This window comes from Odontesthes bonariensis, chromosome 11 (assembly GCF_027942865.1).
Source record: "Odontesthes bonariensis isolate fOdoBon6 chromosome 11, fOdoBon6.hap1, whole genome shotgun sequence".
NCBI lineage: Eukaryota > Metazoa > Chordata > Actinopteri > Atheriniformes > Atherinopsidae > Odontesthes > Odontesthes bonariensis.
This window is the reverse complement of record NC_134516.1, coordinates 2,511,945-2,533,207: the sequence shown is the minus strand read 5'-3', so window position 1 is coordinate 2,533,207 and position 21,263 is coordinate 2,511,945.

Here is a 21,263-nt window from a genome sequence, read left to right as displayed (position 1 = left end):
TATTAACATTTTAAATAAATACACAAACCGCGATAATAATCGTGATGATCACAAATCAATTAATGGAGAATATTTTTACATGAACCCTGATTTAAAAAACTTAAACTCATGACTAATGCCTGAAACCTTCCAGGCTGCCGTCTCCGCCTGAATCATCATCACGTCTGCCTGAGAGATGAAGCTCTTACTCAGCAGCCCCACAGAAGATGCTGATTGGAGGAGGGAAGCAGGAAGTGGCGTCTGATTGGTCGGCCGCGGCTGCCCTGAACATAAAGAAGCTGCTGTTGTTCTGCTTTAACAATGATGTTGTTCAGCAGAACTGAAGCATGTGACCTCCTCACGGAGCCGAAGGCGTCAGTGTGTGAGAAACTAAGTGAACCCCTGATCCAGCAGCTGGTAGCAGCAATGTGTGAGAAACTAAGTGAACCCCTGATCCAGCAGTTGGTAGCAGCAATGAGTGAGAAACTAAGTGAACCCCTGATCCAGCAGCTGGTAGCAGCAGTGAGTGAGAAACTAAGTGAACCCCTGATCCAGCAGCTGGTAGCAGCAGTGAGAAACTAAGTGAACCCCTGATCCAGCAGCTGGTAGCAGCAATGTGTGAGAAACTAAGTGAACCCCTGATCCAGCAGCTGGTAGCAGCAATGAGTGAGAAACTAAGTGAACCCCTGATCCAGCAGCTGGTAGCAGCAGTGAGTGAGGAACTAAGTGAACCCCTGATCCAGCAGCTGGTAGCAGCAGTGAGTGAGAAACTAAGTGAACCCCTGATCCAGCAGCTGGTAGCAGCAGTGTGTGAGAAACTAAGTGAACCCCTGATCCAGCAGCTGGTAGCAGCAGTGAGTGAGAAACTAAGTGAACCCCTGATCCAGCAGCTGGTAGCAGCAGTGAGTGAGAAACTAAGTGAACCCCTGATCCAGCAGCTGGTAGCAGCAGTGAGAAACTAAGTGAACCCCTGATCCAGCAGCTGGTAGCAGCAATGTGTGAGAAACTAAGTGAACCCCTGATCCAGCAGTTGGTAGCAGCAATGAGTGAGAAACTAAGTGAACCCCTGATCCAGCAGCTGGTAGCAGCAGTGAGTGAGAAACTAAGTGAACCCCTGATCCAGCAGCTGGTAGCAGCAGTGAGAAACTAAGTGAACCCCTGATCCAGCAGCTGGTAGCAGCAGTGAGTGAGAAACTAAGTGAACCCCTGATCCAGCAGCTGGTAGCAGCAGTGAGAAACTAAGTGAACCCCTGATCCAGCAGCTGGTAGCAGCAGTGAGTGAGAAACTAAGTGAACCCCTGATCCAGCAGCTGGTAGCAGCAGTGAGTGAGAAACTAAGTGAACCCCTGATCCAGCAGCTGGTAGCAGCAGTGTGTGAGAAACTAAGTGAACCCCTGATCCAGCAGCTGGTAGCAGCAGTGTGTGAGAAACTAAGTGAACCCCTGATCCAGCAGCTGGTAGCAGCAGTGAGAAACTAAGTGAACCCCTGATCCAGCAGCTGGTAGCAGCAGTGAGTGAGAAACTAAGTGAACCCCTGATCCAGCAGCTGGTAGCAGCAGTGAGAAACTAAGTGAACCCCTGATCCAGCAGCTGGTAGCAGCAGTGTGTGAGAAACTAAGTGAACCCCTGATCCAGCAGCTGGTAGCAGCAGTGAGTGAGAAACTAAGTGAACCCCTGATCCAGCAGCTGGTAGCAGTGAGTGAGTGAGGAACTAAGTGAACCCCTGATCCAGCAGCTGGTAGCAGCAGTGAGAAACTAAGTGAACCCCTGATCCAGCAGCTGGTAGCAGCAGTGAGTGAGAAACTAAGTGAACCCCTGATCCAGCAGCTAGTAGCAGCAGTGAGTGAGAAACTAAGTGAACCCCTGATCCAGCAGCTGGTAGCAGCAGTGTGTGAGAAACTAAGTGAACCCCTGATCCAGCAGCTGGTAGCAGCAGTGTGTGAGAAACTAAGTGAACCCCTGATCCAGCAGCTGGTAGCAGCAGTGAGTGAGAAACTAAGTGAACCCCTGATCCAGCAGCTGGTAGCAGCAGTGAGTGAGGAACTAAGTGAACCCCTGATCCAGCAGCTGGTAGCAGCAGTGAGTGAGAAACTAAGTGAACCCCTGATCCAGCAGCTGGTAGCAGCAGTGAGTGAGAAACTAAGTGAACCCCTGATCCAGCAGCTGGTAGCAGCAGTGAGAAACTAAGTGAACCCCTGATCCAGCAGCTGGTAGCAGCAGTGTGTGAGAAACTAAGTGAACCCCTGATCCAGCAGCTGGTAGCAGCAGTGAGTGAGAAACTAAGTGAACCCCTGATCCAGCAGCTGGTAGCAGTGAGTGAGTGAGGAACTAAGTGAACCCCTGATCCAGCAGCTGGTAGCAGCAGTGAGTGAGAAACTAAGTGAACCCCTGATCCAGCAGCTGGTAGCAGCAGTGTGTGAGAAACTAAGTGAACCCCTGATCCAGCAGCTAGTAGCAGCAGTGAGTGAGGAACTAAGTGAACCCCTGATCCAGCAGCTGGTAGCAGCAGTGAGTGAGAAACTAAGTGAACCCCTGATCCAGCAGCTAGTAGCAGCAGTGAGTGAGAAACTAAGTGAACCCCTGATCCAGCAGCTAGTAGCAGCAGTGAGTGAGAAACTAAGTGAACCCCTGATCCAGCAGCTAGTAGCAGCAGTGAGTGAGAAACTAAGTGAACCCCTGATCCAGCAGCTGGTAGCAGCAGTGAGTGAGAAACTAAGTGAACCCCTGATCCAGCAGCTAGTAGCAGCAGTGAGTGAGAAACTAAGTGAACCCCTGATCCAGCAGCTGGTAGCAGCAGTGTGTGAGAAACTAAGTGAACCCCTGATCCAGCAGCTAGTAGCAGCAGTGAGTGAGAAACTAAGTGAACCCCTGATCCAGCAGCTGATAGCAGCAGTGTGTGAGAAACTAAGTGAACCCCTGATCCAGCAGCTGGTAGCAGCAGTGAGTGAGAAACTAAGTGAACCCCTGATCCAGCAGCTGGTAGCAGCAGTGAGTGAGGAACTAAGTGAACCCCTGATCCAGCAGCTGGTAGCAGCAGTGTGTGAGAAACTAAGTGAACCCCTGATCCAGCAGCTGGTAGCAGCAGTGAGTGAGAAACTAAGTGAACCCCTGATCCAGCAGCTGGTAGCAGCAGTGAGTGAGAAACTAAGTGAACCCCTGATCCAGCAGCTGGTAGCAGCAGTGAGTGAGAAACTAAGTGAACCCCTGATCCAGCAGCTGGTAGCAGCAGTGAGAAACTAAGTGAACCCCTGATCCAGCAGCTAGTAGCAGCAGTGAGTGAGAAACTAAGTGAACCCCTGATCCAGCAGCTGGTAGCAGCAGTGAGTGAGGAACTAAGTGAACCCCTGATCCAGCAGCTGGTAGCAGCAGTGAGTGAGAAACTAAGTGAACCCCTGATCCAGCAGCTGGTAGCAGCAGTGAGTGAGAAACTAAGTGAACCCCTGATCCAGCAGCTGGTAGCAGCAGTGAGAAACTAAGTGAACCCCTGATCCAGCAGCTGGTAGCAGCAGTGTGTGAGAAACTAAGTGAACCCCTGATCCAGCAGCTGGTAGCAGCAGTGAGTGAGAAACTAAGTGAACCCCTGATCCAGCAGCTGGTAGCAGTGAGTGAGTGAGGAACTAAGTGAACCCCTGATCCAGCAGCTGGTAGCAGCAGTGAGTGAGAAACTAAGTGAACCCCTGATCCAGCAGCTGGTAGCAGCAGTGTGTGAGAAACTAAGTGAACCCCTGATCCAGCAGCTAGTAGCAGCAGTGAGTGAGGAACTAAGTGAACCCCTGATCCAGCAGCTGGTAGCAGCAGTGAGTGAGAAACTAAGTGAACCCCTGATCCAGCAGCTAGTAGCAGCAGTGAGTGAGAAACTAAGTGAACCCCTGATCCAGCAGCTAGTAGCAGCAGTGAGTGAGAAACTAAGTGAACCCCTGATCCAGCAGCTAGTAGCAGCAGTGAGTGAGAAACTAAGTGAACCCCTGATCCAGCAGCTGGTAGCAGCAGTGAGTGAGAAACTAAGTGAACCCCTGATCCAGCAGCTAGTAGCAGCAGTGAGTGAGAAACTAAGTGAACCCCTGATCCAGCAGCTGGTAGCAGCAGTGTGTGAGAAACTAAGTGAACCCCTGATCCAGCAGCTAGTAGCAGCAGTGAGTGAGAAACTAAGTGAACCCCTGATCCAGCAGCTGATAGCAGCAGTGTGTGAGAAACTAAGTGAACCCCTGATCCAGCAGCTGGTAGCAGCAGTGAGTGAGAAACTAAGTGAACCCCTGATCCAGCAGCTGGTAGCAGCAGTGAGTGAGGAACTAAGTGAACCCCTGATCCAGCAGCTGGTAGCAGCAGTGTGTGAGAAACTAAGTGAACCCCTGATCCAGCAGCTGGTAGCAGCAGTGAGTGAGAAACTAAGTGAACCCCTGATCCAGCAGCTGGTAGCAGCAGTGAGTGAGAAACTAAGTGAACCCCTGATCCAGCAGCTGGTAGCAGCAGTGAGTGAGAAACTAAGTGAACCCCTGATCCAGCAGCTGGTAGCAGCAGTGAGAAACTAAGTGAACCCCTGATCCAGCAGCTAGTAGCAGCAGTGAGTGAGAAACTAAGTGAACCCCTGATCCAGCAGCTGGTAGCAGCAGTGAGAAACTAAGTGAACCCCTGATCCAGCAGCTGGTAGCAGCAGTGTGTGAGAAACTAAGTGAACCCCTGATCCAGCAGCTGGTAGCAGCAGTGAGAAACTAAGTGAACCCCTGATCCAGCAGCTAGTAGCAGCAGTGAGTGAGACACTAAGTGAACCCCTGATCCAGCAGCTAGTAGCAGCTGTGAGTGAGAAACTAAGTGAACCCCTGATCCAGCAGCTGGTAGCAGCAGTGTGTGAGAAACTAAGTGAACCCCTGATCCAGCAGCTAGTAGCAGCAGTGAGTGAGAAACTAAGTGAACCCCTGATCCAGCAGCTGGTAGCAGCAGTGAGTGAGGAACTAAGTGAACCCCTGATCCAGCAGCTGGTAGCAGCAGTGAGTGAGAAACTAAGTGAACCCCTGATCCAGCAGCTGGTAGCAGCAGTGAGTGAGAAACTAAGTGAACCCCTGATCCAGCAGCTGGTAGCAGCAGCGAGTGAGAAACTAAGTGAACCCCTGATCCAGCAGCTAGTAGCAGCAGTGTGTGAGAAACTAAGTGAACCCCTGATCCAGCAGCTAGTAGCAGCAGTGTGTGAGAAACTAAGTGAACCCCTGATCCAGCAGCTAGTAGCAGCAATGTGTGAGAAACTAAGTGAACCCCTGATCCAGCAGCTAGTAGCAGCAATGTGTGAGAAACTAAGTGAACCCCTGATCCAGCAGCTGGTAGCAGCAGTGAGAAACTAAGTGAACCCCTGATCCAGCAGCTGGTAGCAGCAGTGAGAAACTAAGTGAACCCCTGATCCAGCAGCTGGTAGCAGCAGTGAGTGAGAAACTAAGTGAACCCCTGATCCAGCAGCTAGTAGCAGCAGAGTGTGAGAAACTAAGTGAACCCCTGATCCAGCAGCTAGTAGCAGCAGTGAGTGAGAAACTAAGTGAACCCCTGATCCAGCAGCTGGTAGCAGCAGTGAGAAACTAAGTGAACCCCTGATCCAGCAGCTGGTAGCAGCAGTGAGTGAGAAACTAAGTGAACCCCTGATCCAGCAGCTGGTAGCAGCAGTGAGAAACTAAGTGAACCCCTGATCCAGCAGTTGGTAGCAGCAATGAGTGAGAAACTAAGTGAACCCCTGATCCAGCAGCTGGTAGCAGCAGTGAGTGAGAAACTAAGTGAACCCCTGATCCAGCAGCTGGTAGCAGCAGTGAGAAACTAAGTGAACCCCTGATCCAGCAGCTGGTAGCAGCAGTGAGTGAGAAACTAAGTGAACCCCTGATCCAGCAGCTGGTAGCAGCAGTGAGTGAGAAACTAAGTGAACCCCTGATCCAGCAGCTGGTAGCAGCAGTGAGAAACTAAGTGAACCCCTGATCCAGCAGCTGGTAGCAGCAGTGAGAAACTAAGTGAACCCCTGATCCAGCAGCTGGTAGCAGCAGTGAGTGAGAAACTAAGCGAACCCCTGATCCAGCAGCTGGTAGCAGCAGTGAGTGAGAAACTAAGTGAACCCCTGATCCAGCAGCTGATAGCAGCAGTGTGTGAGAAACTAAGCGAACCCCTGATCCAGCAGCTGGTAGCAGCAGTGAGTGAGAAACTAAGTGAACCCCTGATCCAGCAGCTGGTAGCAGCAGTGAGTGAGAAACTAAGTGAACCCCTGATCCAGCAGCTGGTAGCAGCAGTGAGTGAGAAACTAAGTGAACCCCTGATCCAGCAGCTAGTAGCAGCAGAGTGTGAGAAACTAAGTGAACCCCTGATCCAGCAGCTAGTAGCAGCAGTGAGTGAGAAACTAAGTGAACCCCTGATCCAGCAGCTGGTAGCAGCAGTGAGAAACTAAGTGAACCCCTGATCCAGCAGCTGGTAGCAGCAGTGAGTGAGAAACTAAGTGAACCCCTGATCCAGCAGCTGGTAGCAGCAGTGAGAAACTAAGTGAACCCCTGATCCAGCAGTTGGTAGCAGCAATGAGTGAGAAACTAAGTGAACCCCTGATCCAGCAGCTGGTAGCAGCAGTGAGTGAGAAACTAAGTGAACCCCTGATCCAGCAGCTGGTAGCAGCAGTGAGAAACTAAGTGAACCCCTGATCCAGCAGCTGGTAGCAGCAGTGAGTGAGAAACTAAGTGAACCCCTGATCCAGCAGCTGGTAGCAGCAGTGAGTGAGAAACTAAGTGAACCCCTGATTCAGCAGCTGGTAGCAGCAGTGTGTGAGAAACTAAGTGAACCCCTGATCCAGCAGCTGGTAGCAGCAGTGAGTGAGAAACTAAGTGAACCCCTGATCCAGCAGCTGGTAGCAGCAGTGTGTGAGAAACTAAGTGAACCCCTGATCCAGCAGCTGGTAGCAGCAGTGAGTGAGAAACTAAGTGAACCCCTGATCCAGCAGCTGATAGCAGCAGTGAGTGAGAAACTAAGTGAACCCCTGATCCAGCAGCTGGTAGCAGCAGTGTGTGAGAAACTAAGTGAACCCCTGATCCAGCAGCTGGTAGCAGCAGTGTGTGAGAAACTAAGTGAACCCCTGATCCAGCAGCTGGTAGCAGCAGTGTGTGAGAAACTAAGTGAACCCCTGATCCAGCAGCTGGTAGCAGCAGTGTGTGAGAAACTAAGTGAACCCCTGATCCAGCAGCTGGTAGCAGCAGTGAGTGAGAAACTAAGTGAACCCCTGATCCAGCAGCTGGTAGCAGCAGTGTGTGAGAAACTAAGTGAACCCCTGATCCAGCAGCCGGTAGCAGCAGTGTGTGAGAAACTAAGTGAACCCCTGATCCAGCAGCTGGTAGCAGCAGTGAGTGAGAAACTAAGTGAACCCCTGATCCAGCAGCTGGTAGCAGCAGTGAGTGAGAAACTAAGTGAACCCCTGATCCAGCAGCTGGTAGCAGCAGTGTGTGAGAAACTAAGTGAACCCCTGATCCAGCAGCTGGTAGCAGCAGTGAGTGAGAAACTAAGTGAACCCCTGATCCAGCAGCTGATAGCAGCAGTGTGTGAGAAACTAAGTGAACCCCTGATCCAGCAGCTGGTAGCAGCAGTGAGTGAGAAACTAAGTGAACCCCTGATCCAGCAGCTGGTAGCAGCAGTGAGAAACTAAGTGAACCCCTGATCCAGCAGCTGGTAGCAGCAGTGAGTGAGAAACTAAGTGAACCCCTGATCCAGCAGCTGGTAGCAGCAGTGAGTGAGAAACTAAGTGAACCCCTGATTCAGCAGCTGGTAGCAGCAGTGTGTGAGAAACTAAGTGAACCCCTGATCCAGCAGCTGGTAGCAGCAGTGAGTGAGAAACTAAGTGAACCCCTGATCCAGCAGCTGGTAGCAGCAGTGTGTGAGAAACTAAGTGAACCCCTGATCCAGCAGCTGGTAGCAGCAGTGAGTGAGAAACTAAGTGAACCCCTGATCCAGCAGCTGATAGCAGCAGTGAGTGAGAAACTAAGTGAACCCCTGATCCAGCAGCTGGTAGCAGCAGTGTGTGAGAAACTAAGTGAACCCCTGATCCAGCAGCTGGTAGCAGCAGTGTGTGAGAAACTAAGTGAACCCCTGATCCAGCAGCTGGTAGCAGCAGTGTGTGAGAAACTAAGTGAACCCCTGATCCAGCAGCTGGTAGCAGCAGTGTGTGAGAAACTAAGTGAACCCCTGATCCAGCAGCTGGTAGCAGCAGTGAGTGAGAAACTAAGTGAACCCCTGATCCAGCAGCTGGTAGCAGCAGTGTGTGAGAAACTAAGTGAACCCCTGATCCAGCAGCCGGTAGCAGCAGTGTGTGAGAAACTAAGTGAACCCCTGATCCAGCAGCTGGTAGCAGCAGTGAGTGAGAAACTAAGTGAACCCCTGATCCAGCAGCTGGTAGCAGCAGTGAGTGAGAAACTAAGTGAACCCCTGATCCAGCAGCTGGTAGCAGCAGTGTGTGAGAAACTAAGTGAACCCCTGATCCAGCAGCTGGTAGCAGCAGTGAGTGAGAAACTAAGTGAACCCCTGATCCAGCAGCTGATAGCAGCAGTGTGTGAGAAACTAAGTGAACCCCTGATCCAGCAGCTGGTAGCAGCAGTGAGTGAGAAACTAAGTGAACCCCTGATCCAGCAGCTGATAGCAGCAGTGTGTGAGAAACTAAGTGAACCCCTGATCCAGCAGCCGGTAGCAGCAGTGAGTGAGAAACTAAGTGAACCCCTGATCCAGCAGCCGGTAGCAGCAGTGTGTGAGAAACTAAGTGAACCCCTGATCCAGCAGCTGATAGCAGCAGTGTGTGAGAAACTAAGTGAACCCCTGATCCAGCAGCCGGTAGCAGCAGTGAGTGAGAAACTAAGTGAACCCCTGATCCAGCAGCCGGTAGCAGCAGTGTGTGAGAAACTAAGTGAACCCCTGATCCAGCAGCTGGTAGCAGCAGTGAGTGAGAAACTAGGCCTGCAGAGTCTGAGATGTAGCTCTTGGGTTTCTGACCAAGCAAAAACGTCTCGTATTTGTTGTTGTTTTACTTATTTTTGTAGGTGCATTTTTTTCCAGTGCAAATGGAAGCAAAGGTGATGAATACACTGGAAAAAATCAAAGTCTTACCAAGTATATTTGTCTCATTGAGTATCTCATTACACTTAATATCAGACACAACTGCTTAACAAGTTCTATTTCAGCCAGATATAGGGACTTGTTTTAATACAATACATCTGGAATATCTTGTTAAGTAAAAAAGTCTTGAAAACAAATTGTTTTGAGTCACATATCATATGAAACAAGCTTTTTTTACATTTGAAGAGGTTTTTAAGCTAATTTTAAGATCAGTTTCATCTCAAAAGTCCTAAATATCACATTTTATTTCAAGAAATCTGGAGAAGCCGATTTTCACTAGTTCCATTGGCAGATTTTTTTGCTTATTTCAAGCAAAAATGTCTTTTATTTGTTTTTATTTTTTACTTATTTTTTGAGGGGCATTTTTGTCCAGTGCACAGTCCCCTGCAGACATGAAAGAGATGGAGCTGCAGGAGCTCGCGGCCCTCCGCCCGCTTTAATTGCCCTCTTCCTCTCCGGGACAATGGTGCCGTGATTTGGACAAATGTGGCTCATGGATGCAGAGGATGGGAAGCAGAGCCCCCTCCGCGCCACATTGTTCAGCTCTCATCAGGACGCCAGGCGGGGAAACACTGCCACGCTCTGCCAACCCGGGCGGCCGGCAGAGGGGCTCCTGTTGGGGAGAGAAAGGAGCCGGACTCGCCGTGGTCGGCCTCTTACGGAGCATTTAATGAACAGACCGTCACAGAGACATTTCTGAATGCTCATAATCTCAGCATTTTTACCATCTACTTAAAGGCTAAAACACACACAAAACATTTTTTTATATACAGCTATATAAATTCAGGCGTTAAGGGGATAAAGATCCATTCTGACCAGTAAGTTTTTTTTAATTATTTATTTATTTATTAGTTTATTTGACAGGGACAATACAATCAGACATAGCTACAAATCAATTTAGTCCCTGGTTAGGCTTTTCTATGCTGACACAAAATTAAAATAGACTAGAAACCTAAAAATAAACCTAAAATAGACATTAATTTAAATAAGAACATTATTCTATAAATACAACAGTGCAGTTCAAACTTTCATCTCATTCATTCACTCTCACATTTTTACAGTTTTGGTTTGTTTTAAGCCAAAATTTCAGTTTAAAGGTGAACAATTTAAACTCGCTGATGGACTTAATATCTGTGGGCAGTGAGTTCCAGAGTTTACAGCTTTTGTAAGAAAAGGCCGACTGTCCAAACGATGTTCTGCACTTAGGGATTGTACAGTTGTGGTTGGAGCTGCTGCTGTTTGGTCTCTTTATAAATTCTGGAGCCAAATTGTGATTTAAGCATTTAAAAAATAATTTGAGAAAACACAAATTGCTAAAACTGTCAAAGCTCAACAAATTATGTTTGCAGAGGATTTGTTGGTGATAACGGATTGGTTTTCTGTCCATAACTTTGAGTGCTTGATTGTAAAGTGAGCCAATGTGCTTTGTGGCTGAGGGAGCTGCCTGGGCCCATGCTGTCATGCAGGAGGAGATCTGAGAAAATATCATCCCATGCATGTACAGCAGGGCCGCCTGGTTTGGAATGAAGAGCAATTTATATTTCTTTGAATTGTTTTGGATATTTTCTTTATGTGTGCATCAAATTTTAGTTGTGGGTCAAGAACCAATCCTAAATATTTCATTTCATTTACCTGTTGTATTTTTCAATTTTGGAAAAATATTTAAAAATTTTGTTGTAATTTTTGTTTTTTGATTGAGAAACACACAGAGACTGTTTTTGTAAGATTAGGGACTAATAGATTTTTGAAGAGCCACTGACTAACCTCAGCCATGCATGCTGATAAAACATCTGCATAAAACATCTGCAGCGTCAAATGAGCCAAAATGATCCTGCTAGCTTAGCCGGTAGCTAGCTAACGTTAGCTTGATATGATACGGGGTGGACAGGTTGGACACATTGGCCAATGATGTTTACTGACAGTTACTTATATCTTTGTTTTCACTTTATTAAGATCAGATTCTGCAGGTAAAACTGCAATAATAAGGTGAGAACATCCCCCGTTTGGGCTCTTCTCTTTGGGCCAGGAGAACATCCCTCGTTTGGGCTCTTCTCTTAAGGCCAGGAGAACATCCCTCGTTTGGGCTCTTCCCTTCGGGCCAGGAGAACATCCCCCGTTTGGGCTCTTCTCTTAAGGCCAGGAGAACATCCCCCGTTTGGGCTCTTCTCTTTGGGCCAGGAGAACATCCCTCGTTTGGGCTCTTCTCTTAAGGCCAGGAGAACATCCCTCGTTTGGGCTCTTCCCTTCGGGCCAGGAGAACATCCCCCGTTTGGGCTCTTCTCTTCGGGCCAGGAGAACATCCCCCGTTTGGGCTCTTCCCTTCGGGCCAGGAGAACATCCCCCGTTTGGGCTCTTCTCTTAAGGCCAGGAGAACATCCCCCGTTTGGGCTCTTCTCTTTGGGCCAGGAGAACATCCCCCGTTTGGGCTCTTCTCTTCGGGCCAGGAGAACATCCCCCGTTTGGGCTCTTCTCTTAAGGCCAGGAGAACATCCCCCGTTTGGGCTCTTCTCTTCAGGCCAGGAGAACATCCCCCGTTTGGGCTCTTTCCTTAGGGCCAGGAGAACATCCCCCGTTTGGGCTCTTTCCTTCGGGCCAGGAGAACATCCCCCGTTTGGGCTCTTTCCTTAGGGCCAGGAGAACATCCCCCGTTTGGGCTCTTTCCTTAGGGCCAGGAGAACATCCCCCGTTTGGGCTCTTTCCTTCGGGCCAGGAGAACATCCCCCGTTTGGGCTCTTCTCTTAAGGCCAGGAGAACATCCCCCGTTTGGGCTCTTCTCTTCGGGCCAGGAGAACATCCCCCGTTTGGGCTCTTCTCTTCGGGCCAGGAGAACATCCCCCGTTTGGGCTCTTCTCTTCGGGCCAGGAGAACATCCCCCGTTTGGGCTCTTCTCTTCGGCTCGTCTTCCTCACTGATGCTGGAGTCAGAAACGTGCGCGAACATTCTCACACCTGGCTGAAGTCTCTACAGAGTCGGTCTGAGATCAAAGCAGCAGCATCTGAGCCGGAGCGACCCGGTCTGCAGAGCTCATTGTTGTGCTGCTGTTTGGCAGAAATCGAGGAAGGAAAGAAGGAGGGCTAACAAAGCCCGTCTCCAGCAGAGCCTCGCCAGCCAACAAAAACACCCGGCCAGGGCCAAAATAAAGTCATAAATCCTCCAAAAGCTTTTCAGCTCCGCAGGTCCTCAAAGCTCCACAAACAAAGCAGCAGCAGAAGAAGAATGGGGCGCTGACTGCAGACCTGAAACGCTGCCTCATGTTCCAGGCCTCCTGTCTGGGGGCAGAAGGCTGCAGTCTGGTGTCGTTTAGAGGCTTAACTTTAACTTAAATCAAGAAGCATCCTCTCACATGTGTTCTCTGTTGGATATTTAAACATGTCTGATGGCCTGTCTGCTTCTGTTCATCCCCAGAACCTCTCAGAGTTCTGCTCATCAGCCTGAGTCATTGCACAGTGAAGAACTTCCCTGTAAAGTAACATATTACAGCGCAGCTACTGTTATTTATTTTAACAGTATATATATATATAACTATATACTGTACGTCGGACTGTTATGATTGGCTCGTTTTTTTCTTTCATCTTATAACCTTGTGTGCCTTGAACATGTACAACCCAATTTACCTTTGTGTATACATGCAACAATCTGTACAAAAGCTTTAATAAAATAAAATTAAAAAAATTAAAAAGTTGAGATTGGCTCAGACAAACTTCGATGCGTTCGACTTTCACAACATACAGATAGATAGATAGATAGATAGATAGATAGATAGATAGATAGATAGATAGATAGATAGATGGATGGATGCCATTTCTTTAAGCTAATTGTTCAGTGTGTGTATTTGTCTTATTTACCTAGACTGTATGTATGGCCGAAATGATTCAACAAAACAAACTAGATCTTAAAGGTTCGGGGCTGCTGGGGGTGAAGGTGTGGTACACACTATTCTGTAGGAAATATTTCATTTCTTGGTAAACGCTCTCCATGGCTGCTCCACTGGGTCGGGTTAGACGTCAGGCTGAAAGTGTTTCTGACTGTTCAGATTCCAGAACAACTCTCAGTTAAATTCCTCCTCTCTTAGTACCTGTGGGAGCAGGAAGGGTTCACTTAGTTTTTCACACCATAAAGCTTCTCTTTCACAGCTGTAGAAACACAGCTACAGCCGGAGCCATCCGATGGGCTCAATGACTTCCTGTCCCGAGAAGACAGACTCTTTGTTCTGCGCTGGCTCAGTACTGGGAGCTGTGGTCCACACTCTGCCCCCCAGCGAACAATAAGACACTCACATGCACACGCTCACGTGCACTCACGGTTCATTCACCAACATGTGCTTCATGCAAATACAAATGATGGAGCCGTTTTCTTTGTCAGATCCTGATGGAGGCGGGCGAGTTAACTCGTTATTATCGCGTTAACGCATTGATTATTTAACACCGATAAATATTTTATTGCGTCTTAAAGGGACAGTTCGCCTCATCTGACATGAAGCTGTGTAACATCCCATATCAGCAGCATCATTTCTGAACATCTTCTTACCCCCTGCTGCGTCCTGTGAGCAGAGTTCCAGCCTCGTTTTGCTGTTGATGAAGGTAGTCCGGCTAGTTGGCTGGGGTTTAAAAAATAAAGCGTTTTGCTTCTTAGAACAATATGCGTTCAACAGAGTAATACATTTGCATCACAAAATGGTTCTCCAGGAAAAAGTCAGACCTCACAATCTCTTGGCCCTATTTTCTCTCCCTTCGTATCACTGCCTGCCGTGCAGACCGAAGCGCAGACCGAAGCGCAGACCGAGCAGCACACAGCGTAACAGGCGCGGCTGTCAGCATACAGTTCATACAGAGGAATCTCCATCATTTCATCCATGCCACATATCCATGGTCAGGTCAGTATAAATAAGCAAAAAAACTAATTTTAATCCAGTTTCTTAAAGCTTGTGTTACAGGATCTTCAATTTAAAAATCATTTAAACCATCATAAAATCAGACTTTTAACAGCAGAGCGAAGTGGAACAGTCCGTCCGATCGATGATATCAGTGCTGTATCGTCCCAGATTGCTCTTTAAGAACAGCAGTTTTAGAAATGTCTCTGACTTGTTGTGTAATTCTGTCTGAGCCTCATTTTTCTTTGTTTTCTGTGTTTTTGTATGGTGATTTAATTTGAAGCGTTTAGTTTAAGTTCTCCATGTTATTTCTGCTGAAACGGTGAAGTAAACCCAAAGTGAGGTCTGTGGGTTTAAAGTGTTTAACCCCTTAACGCCTTAATTTATATAGCTGTATATAAAAAAAGGTCTTGTGTGTGTTTTAGCCTTTAATGAGATGGTAAATAATGCTGAGATTATTCATTTCACTTTTGTACAAAAATTAAATAGAATTTTTGGTATTGGGGGAATAAAGATGCTATCTCAGCTGGTTGATTGAGTCAAACGGTTTGTAGCATATATGTGACAATAGGCGTTAAGGGTTAAAGGTGAGACTGAAAGGTGAAAGATGTGATGTTCGTGACATCGTTGGGTTTGTCTCCCTCTGGTGGTCACCTGCTGAACTGCACCGGGGATCCGGAAGTGTTTTTACAGGTGGTTGTGCTACTTCTTTTTTTTTAAACATTTATTCATTAAGACTTTTGTTCATTTTATGAACAAACAGAGATCAATAAAAACAGCACAATGGCACAGTAAGGTACATAAAAATATAATAAAACAAAACAGAATAGAGAAAGGGGACTTGTAATAAAGCATAAATAAAGCAAGCATATGGTTTGTACTCACACAAATCCACGCTACAATCATAAATAAAGATTACATTATAATATAAAAAAACTAAACTAAAAAGACCAGAGATTAAATAAATAAATCAAATAAAGACAACTAAGTCCTATTTGTCATCCATCCAACCATCTACATCCATAATGTTATTCTCAAGAAAGTTATAGAAGATATTCCATATTTCCCAAAACTTGTCAAGTTTGTTCTTTGTTGAGTGGCTTATCTTTTCTAAAGCAACATAAACGGTCAACCTTATTGGGCCTTCCTTTGTTTTATCGACTCATGAGATATCCTGCTGGTCTCTGCTCTCCATCTTTATCAGATGCCTGATAACAGACCTTCTTTGGATGAAGGTCATGACCTCGCTGGACGACTTCTTTGGACTATATTTCGTTTAAAGTTTCGTTTGGTTTATTCCAAGCAAAAATAATATACAGAACAAACGGCTAAGTATTTGTGCAAATTCAAATAAGCTTGGAAAGGAGTGGGATGAAGACAAGCTTATAGATTCCCACCCCCATTCAGTTCTTAATAAATAAATAAGGCCGCCGCCATTTACTTAATTGGCAGCGGCCATTTAATACGTTTTAAAAATATTCTTTGTATATTTGTCGGTAATAATTCCTTACTTGCTTTGAACAATAGCTGTGCTGTATAGAAATCAATTAAATCTTGTAGTTTTAATATTTTGGACTGCAGAAACAATGGATTTGTGTGTTCAAGGTAGCCCACTTTATTAATGATTCTTACAGCTCGCTTTTGTATTGTTACTAGGGACTGAAGTGAACTTTTATAGTTATTTCCCCGGACTTCAATTCCATAGGTTAAGTATGGTGATACCAGGCAGGAGTACAACATATGCAAAGCCTTTGGATCTACATATTTAGCTTTGTTCACTATTGAAATATTTTTTGCTGCCATTTTCTGTATATGTCTGGTATGTGATTTCCAGCTCAGTTTATTATCAATTGTGATTCCTGAGAATTTGATTTCGGCTACTTTCTCTATTTCAGTACCATTTATGTTAATTGCTGATTTATCTTTTTCTCTATAATTTCCAAATGTGATAACTTTTGTTTTGTTTAAGTTGAGTGATAATTTATTCATATTCAGCCATGTTTGTACTTTAGTTCATTCATGATTTACCTCTTGTATTAGCTTACTGTAATTCTCATCACAGTGAAATAAATTTGTATCGTCCGCGAATAATACCAATTTTAGTACGTTAGAGACCTTAAATATGTCATTAATGTATAAGCTGAACAGTAATGGGGCCAGTATAGAACCTTGAGGAAGACCACAAACAATGCCCATTCGTTCAGACTCAAACTCACCCAACTTCACAAATTGCTGTCTCTCTGTTAAATAGCTTTTAATCCAGTTCCAGGCCACTCCCCGTATGCCATATTTTTCTAATTTTTGGAGTAGGATACCGTGATCAATTGTATCAAATGCTTTCTTCAGGTCTATGAAAATTCCGACAGCGTGCTTTTTGTTGTCTTTTGCATCAGTGATTTCTTCTACAGCGTCTATGATTGCCATTGTGGTTGATCTCTTTGGTCTAAATCCGTATTGTCCATCATTAAGCAGTTTATGTTTCTCAATAAATTTTTCTAGTCTGGTGTTGAACAATTTTTCTAATATTTTGGAGAACTGGGGTAGAAGACCCCAGCACACCCTCAAAGCTCCCAGAACCAAGCTCCGCACTATGGGTTACCGGGCCTTTTGTTCTGCAGCTCCAAGGCTGTGGAACGCCCTCCCAGACCATCTGAGAGCCCCACAGACCACTGATGCTTTTAAACGTAGCCTAAAAACACGTTTTTTTTTAGGAAAGCTTTCTATTCATTTTACTGCACTTTTTATCATTTATTAACTTGTAACCCTCTTGTCTTTTAAGCTTGCACTGTAGCACTTTAAAATTGTTTTAATGTAAAGTGCTTTAAAAATAAAATTCATTATTATTATTATGAGAGAGACTGGTCTATAATTTGTGAAGATGTGCTTGTTTTCACTTTTAAAAAGTGGTATTACTTTAGCCATTTTCATTTTTTTCTGGGAACTTTCCAGTTTGGAGGGAAAGGTTGCATATATAAGTTAATGGTTCTGAGATATTATTGATTATTTTTTTTACTACTCTCATGTTTATGTCAAAACTATCCATGGAGGATTTATTTTTTAATTTGTTCACGACCGCTTTAATTTCTTCCTCATTCACATCTGTGAGAAAAATGGTTTTTGGATTCCTATTTATTAATGAGTTTGCAGAGTCATCCTTTACCCTTTAGCATAACCCTTTATCCTTTAGCATAACCCTTTATCCTTTAGCATAACCCTTTAGCATAACGCTTTACCCTTTAGCATAACCCTTTGGCATAACCCTTTATACCTTTAGCATAACTCTTTATCCCTTTAGCATAACCCTTTACCCTTTAGCATAACCCTTTATCCTTTAGCATAACCCTTTATCCTTTAGCATAACCCTTTAGCATAACGCTTTACCCTTTAGCATAACCCTTTATCCTTTAGCATAACCCTTTACACTTTAGCATAACCCTTTACACTTTAGCATAACCCTTTACCCTTTAGCATAACCCTTTATCCTTTAGCATAACCCTTTACACTTTAGCATAACCCTTTACCCTTTAGCATAACCCTTTATCCTTTAGCATAACCCTTTACCATAACCCTTTACCCTTTAGCATAACCCTTTATCCTTTAGCATAACCCTTTATCCTTTAGCATAACCCTTTATCCTTTAGCATAACCCTTTATCATTTAGCATAACCCTTTACCCTTTAGCATAACTCTTTACCCTTTAGCATAACCCTTTATCCTTTAGCATAACTCTTTGACATAACCCTTTACCCCTTTAACATAACCCTTTATCCTTTAGCATAACCCTTTAGCATAACCCTTTACCCTTTAGCATAACCCTTTAGCATAACCCTTTATCCTTTAGCATAACTCTTTAGCATAACCCTTTATACCTTTAGCATAACTCTTTAGCATAAACCTTTAACATAACCCTTTACCCTTTAGCATAAACCTTTAGCATAACCCTTTACCCTTTAGCATAACCCTTTATCCTTTAGCATAACCCTTTATCCTTTAGCATAACCCTTTAGCATAACCCTTTACCCTTTAGCATAACCCTTTATCCTTTAGCATAACTCTTTAGCATAACCCTTTATCCTTTAGCATAACTCTTTAGCATAACCCTTTATCCTTTAGCATAACTCTTTAGCATAACCCTTTATCCTTTAGCATAACTCTTTAGCATAACCCTTTATACCTTTAGCATAACTCTTTATCCCTTTAGCATAACCCTTTATCCCATTAATACAACCCTTTTGTCACGCCCATGGACTTGTGTTTTTTAATATCATGTTTTAAGTTACGTTTTTGTGTTCAGTTCATGTCTTGGTTTTGAGTTTTTAGTTTTGCCATTATTTTTCCCCTCACTTCCCTCACCCAGGTAATTAGTTCATTCCCCTCACCTGTCCATTGTCTCCAGCTGCACTCACTCTCCAATCACCCCCAGCCCTCTATTTAGTCTCTTGTCTCCCCTGTCTGTTTGTTGGTTCTTTGTTAGTGTTCATGACCTGTCTGTCCCAACCTGCCCTGCTTAAGCTAAGTATTTAATTATTCCATGCCATGAAAATCTTTTGTTTGTTTTTTCCCAGTTATGTTTTTGAAACCGGCTCAGCCGCGCTTTTAGTTTGAACTTTGTTATTTTTGGTGTTATTAATAAATCAGCTTTTACTTTGGAAATCCGCATCCGTGTCCTACCTTCCCACCTTCACCCCCAACCCCAAAACCTGACACCTTTATCCCTTTAGCATAACCCTTTCCTCCTTTAGCATAACCCTTTTTCCTTTAGCATAACCCTTTACACCTTTAGCATAACCCTTTACCCTTTAGCATACACCTTTAACATAACCCTTTATACCTTTAGCATAAACCTTTAACATAACCCTTTATACCTTTAGCATAACCCTTTAGCATTACCCTTTACCTCTTTAATATAACTCTTTACCCCTTTAGCATAAACCTTACCCCTTTAACATAACCCTTTACCCCTTCAACATAACCCTTTACCCCTAATAACATAACCCTTTATCCCTTTAGCATAACCCTTTACCCCTTTAGCATAACCCTTTACCCCTTTTAGCATCACCCTTTACCCCTTTTAGCATCACCCTTTACCCCTTTAGCATAACTCTTTACCCTTTTAGCATAACCCTTTACCCCTTTAGCATAACCCTTTACCCCTTTTAGCATCACCCTTTACCCCTTTAGCATAACTCTTTACCCCTTTAGCATAACTCATTCAATATAAACACAAGAAACTTGTGCTAAAGAAAATAAAAAAATAAAATAAAATAAAATAAAGGACCAGACTCAGTGAATAATTCCCTACACTCCGTATTATATAGATCAATGAGCAGTGCTGACCAACATATCATTGGGGTCATCAGGTGGGAACCTCCTTTCATCAGTGTTTCGTCTAGTTGGGCCCACGACACCTCCAGGAAGCTAGACAATGACCACTGGCGTCCCAGAGTCACCCCCCTAATGCCAGCCAACACTGCCCCTCACACCCCAACGACCATAATCTACCTCAGCCTCTCACCAACTGCACACCAGTCACAGCGGGGTGGGGATGCAAACCCTGGTTCGGGTAGGGGGTAATGAAAATATAGAGAGTGCCAGAGGTGGAGGAAGGACAAGACACACTAGCAGATTCAGCAGACAAACTCACCTAAACAGTCCTATAATCCCTAAAATACCAGCAAAAACAAATCCATACAACTCACTCTCACCAACTGCACACCAGTCACAGCGGGGTGGGGATGCAAACCCTGGTTCGGGTAGGGGGTAATGAAAATATAGAGAGTGCCAGAGGTGGAGGAAGGACAAGACACACTAGCAGATTCAGCAGACAAACTCACCTAAACAGTCCTATAATCCCTAAAATACCAGCAAAAACAAATCCATACAACTCACTCTCACCAACTGCACACCAGTCACAGCGGGGTGGGGATGCAAACCCTGGTTCGGGTAGGGGGAGCAATAAAAGAGGTAAGAGAAGCAGGAATGGGATTCAAACCCTGGTTCGGGTAGGGGGAAATGAAAATATAGAGGGTGCCAGAGGTGGAGGAAGGACAAGACATACTAGCAGATTCAGCAGACAAACTCACCTAAATAGTCCTATAATCACTAAAATACCAGCAAAAACAAATCCATACAACTCACTCCAAGCCAACTCACCCAAAATGGCCGCCTGGTTTCAAAAGGATCACATGTGCCAAACCCACCACTTAAATAGCTTGAACTTCTTCTTTGCTTTTTCAAAAGTCTGTTTACCCTAAGTGCTCCCCCTGCTGGGCCCCCAGCTGCTATTGCTTCTTCTTATCCAAATCCACTGACTGGATTGTAATGCTTTATCTGAAACCTCCTGCACTATTTTTCTCACACTCTGTCCAGTTACACCCAGCTCCCTCAACAATGAGACAACAGACTTTGCAACAAATCCTCTACATCCTACTTCCACTGGACAGATTCTAACCTTCCATCCTCGCTGCTCTGCTTCTGCCCCCAACTCCACATACCTAAGCTTTTTCCTTTCATATGCTTCCTCTACCAATTCCTCCCAAGGAACAGTCAGCTCTATGAAATAGACTCTCATTCTACTCCTAGACCACAAGACTATATCAGGCCTTAAGTTTGTAGAGGCTATTTCCTGGGGAACAACAAGCTTATTTCCTAAATCTACCTGCATCTCCCAATCACAAGCATCCTCCAAGCTCCCTTTCCTCCTTATTGTCTTTTTAACTTTCTCCCCCTCTTGAACAAACTGAATTGCAACTCTCTTCACCTTAGACCCTCCTAAGTTTACCTGCCTTCGTTTATCTTCAATACCTGCAGCTAAGCTTCTTAATACTTGGTCATGTCGCCATGTATACCGGCCTTGTGACAGACTAACCTTACAACCTGACAAAATATGCTTTAGAGTTGCAGTACCTGAACATAACGAACATAACGGGTCTCCATTTACCCAGAGTTTTAGGTTCTGGGGAGTTGGCAATACATCATATGTTGCCCCTATCAAAAATCTAATACTCCTTTCCTCCATACTCCACAGTTCTTTCCAACTAAGCTTTTTCTTTTCTACACCTTCCCAGTTCACCCACCGTCCCTGCTTAGCCTGAGCCACTGCCTTTGCACCCCTTAACATTTCCTCCTGTCTACGAACCTGCTCAACAACTAGCTTTCTCTTCTCCTTGGGACCTGCTCTACTCCACACTGGTTTGCCTGGGCCAAGCCCCAAGCCTCCCCGGCCTATTTACACATTACCCACAATCTCTGCATGTCTAAGGGTTGCTTCTGCCTCCTGAGCTGCCGTTCTTGGTTTCCACTTCCTCCCCTT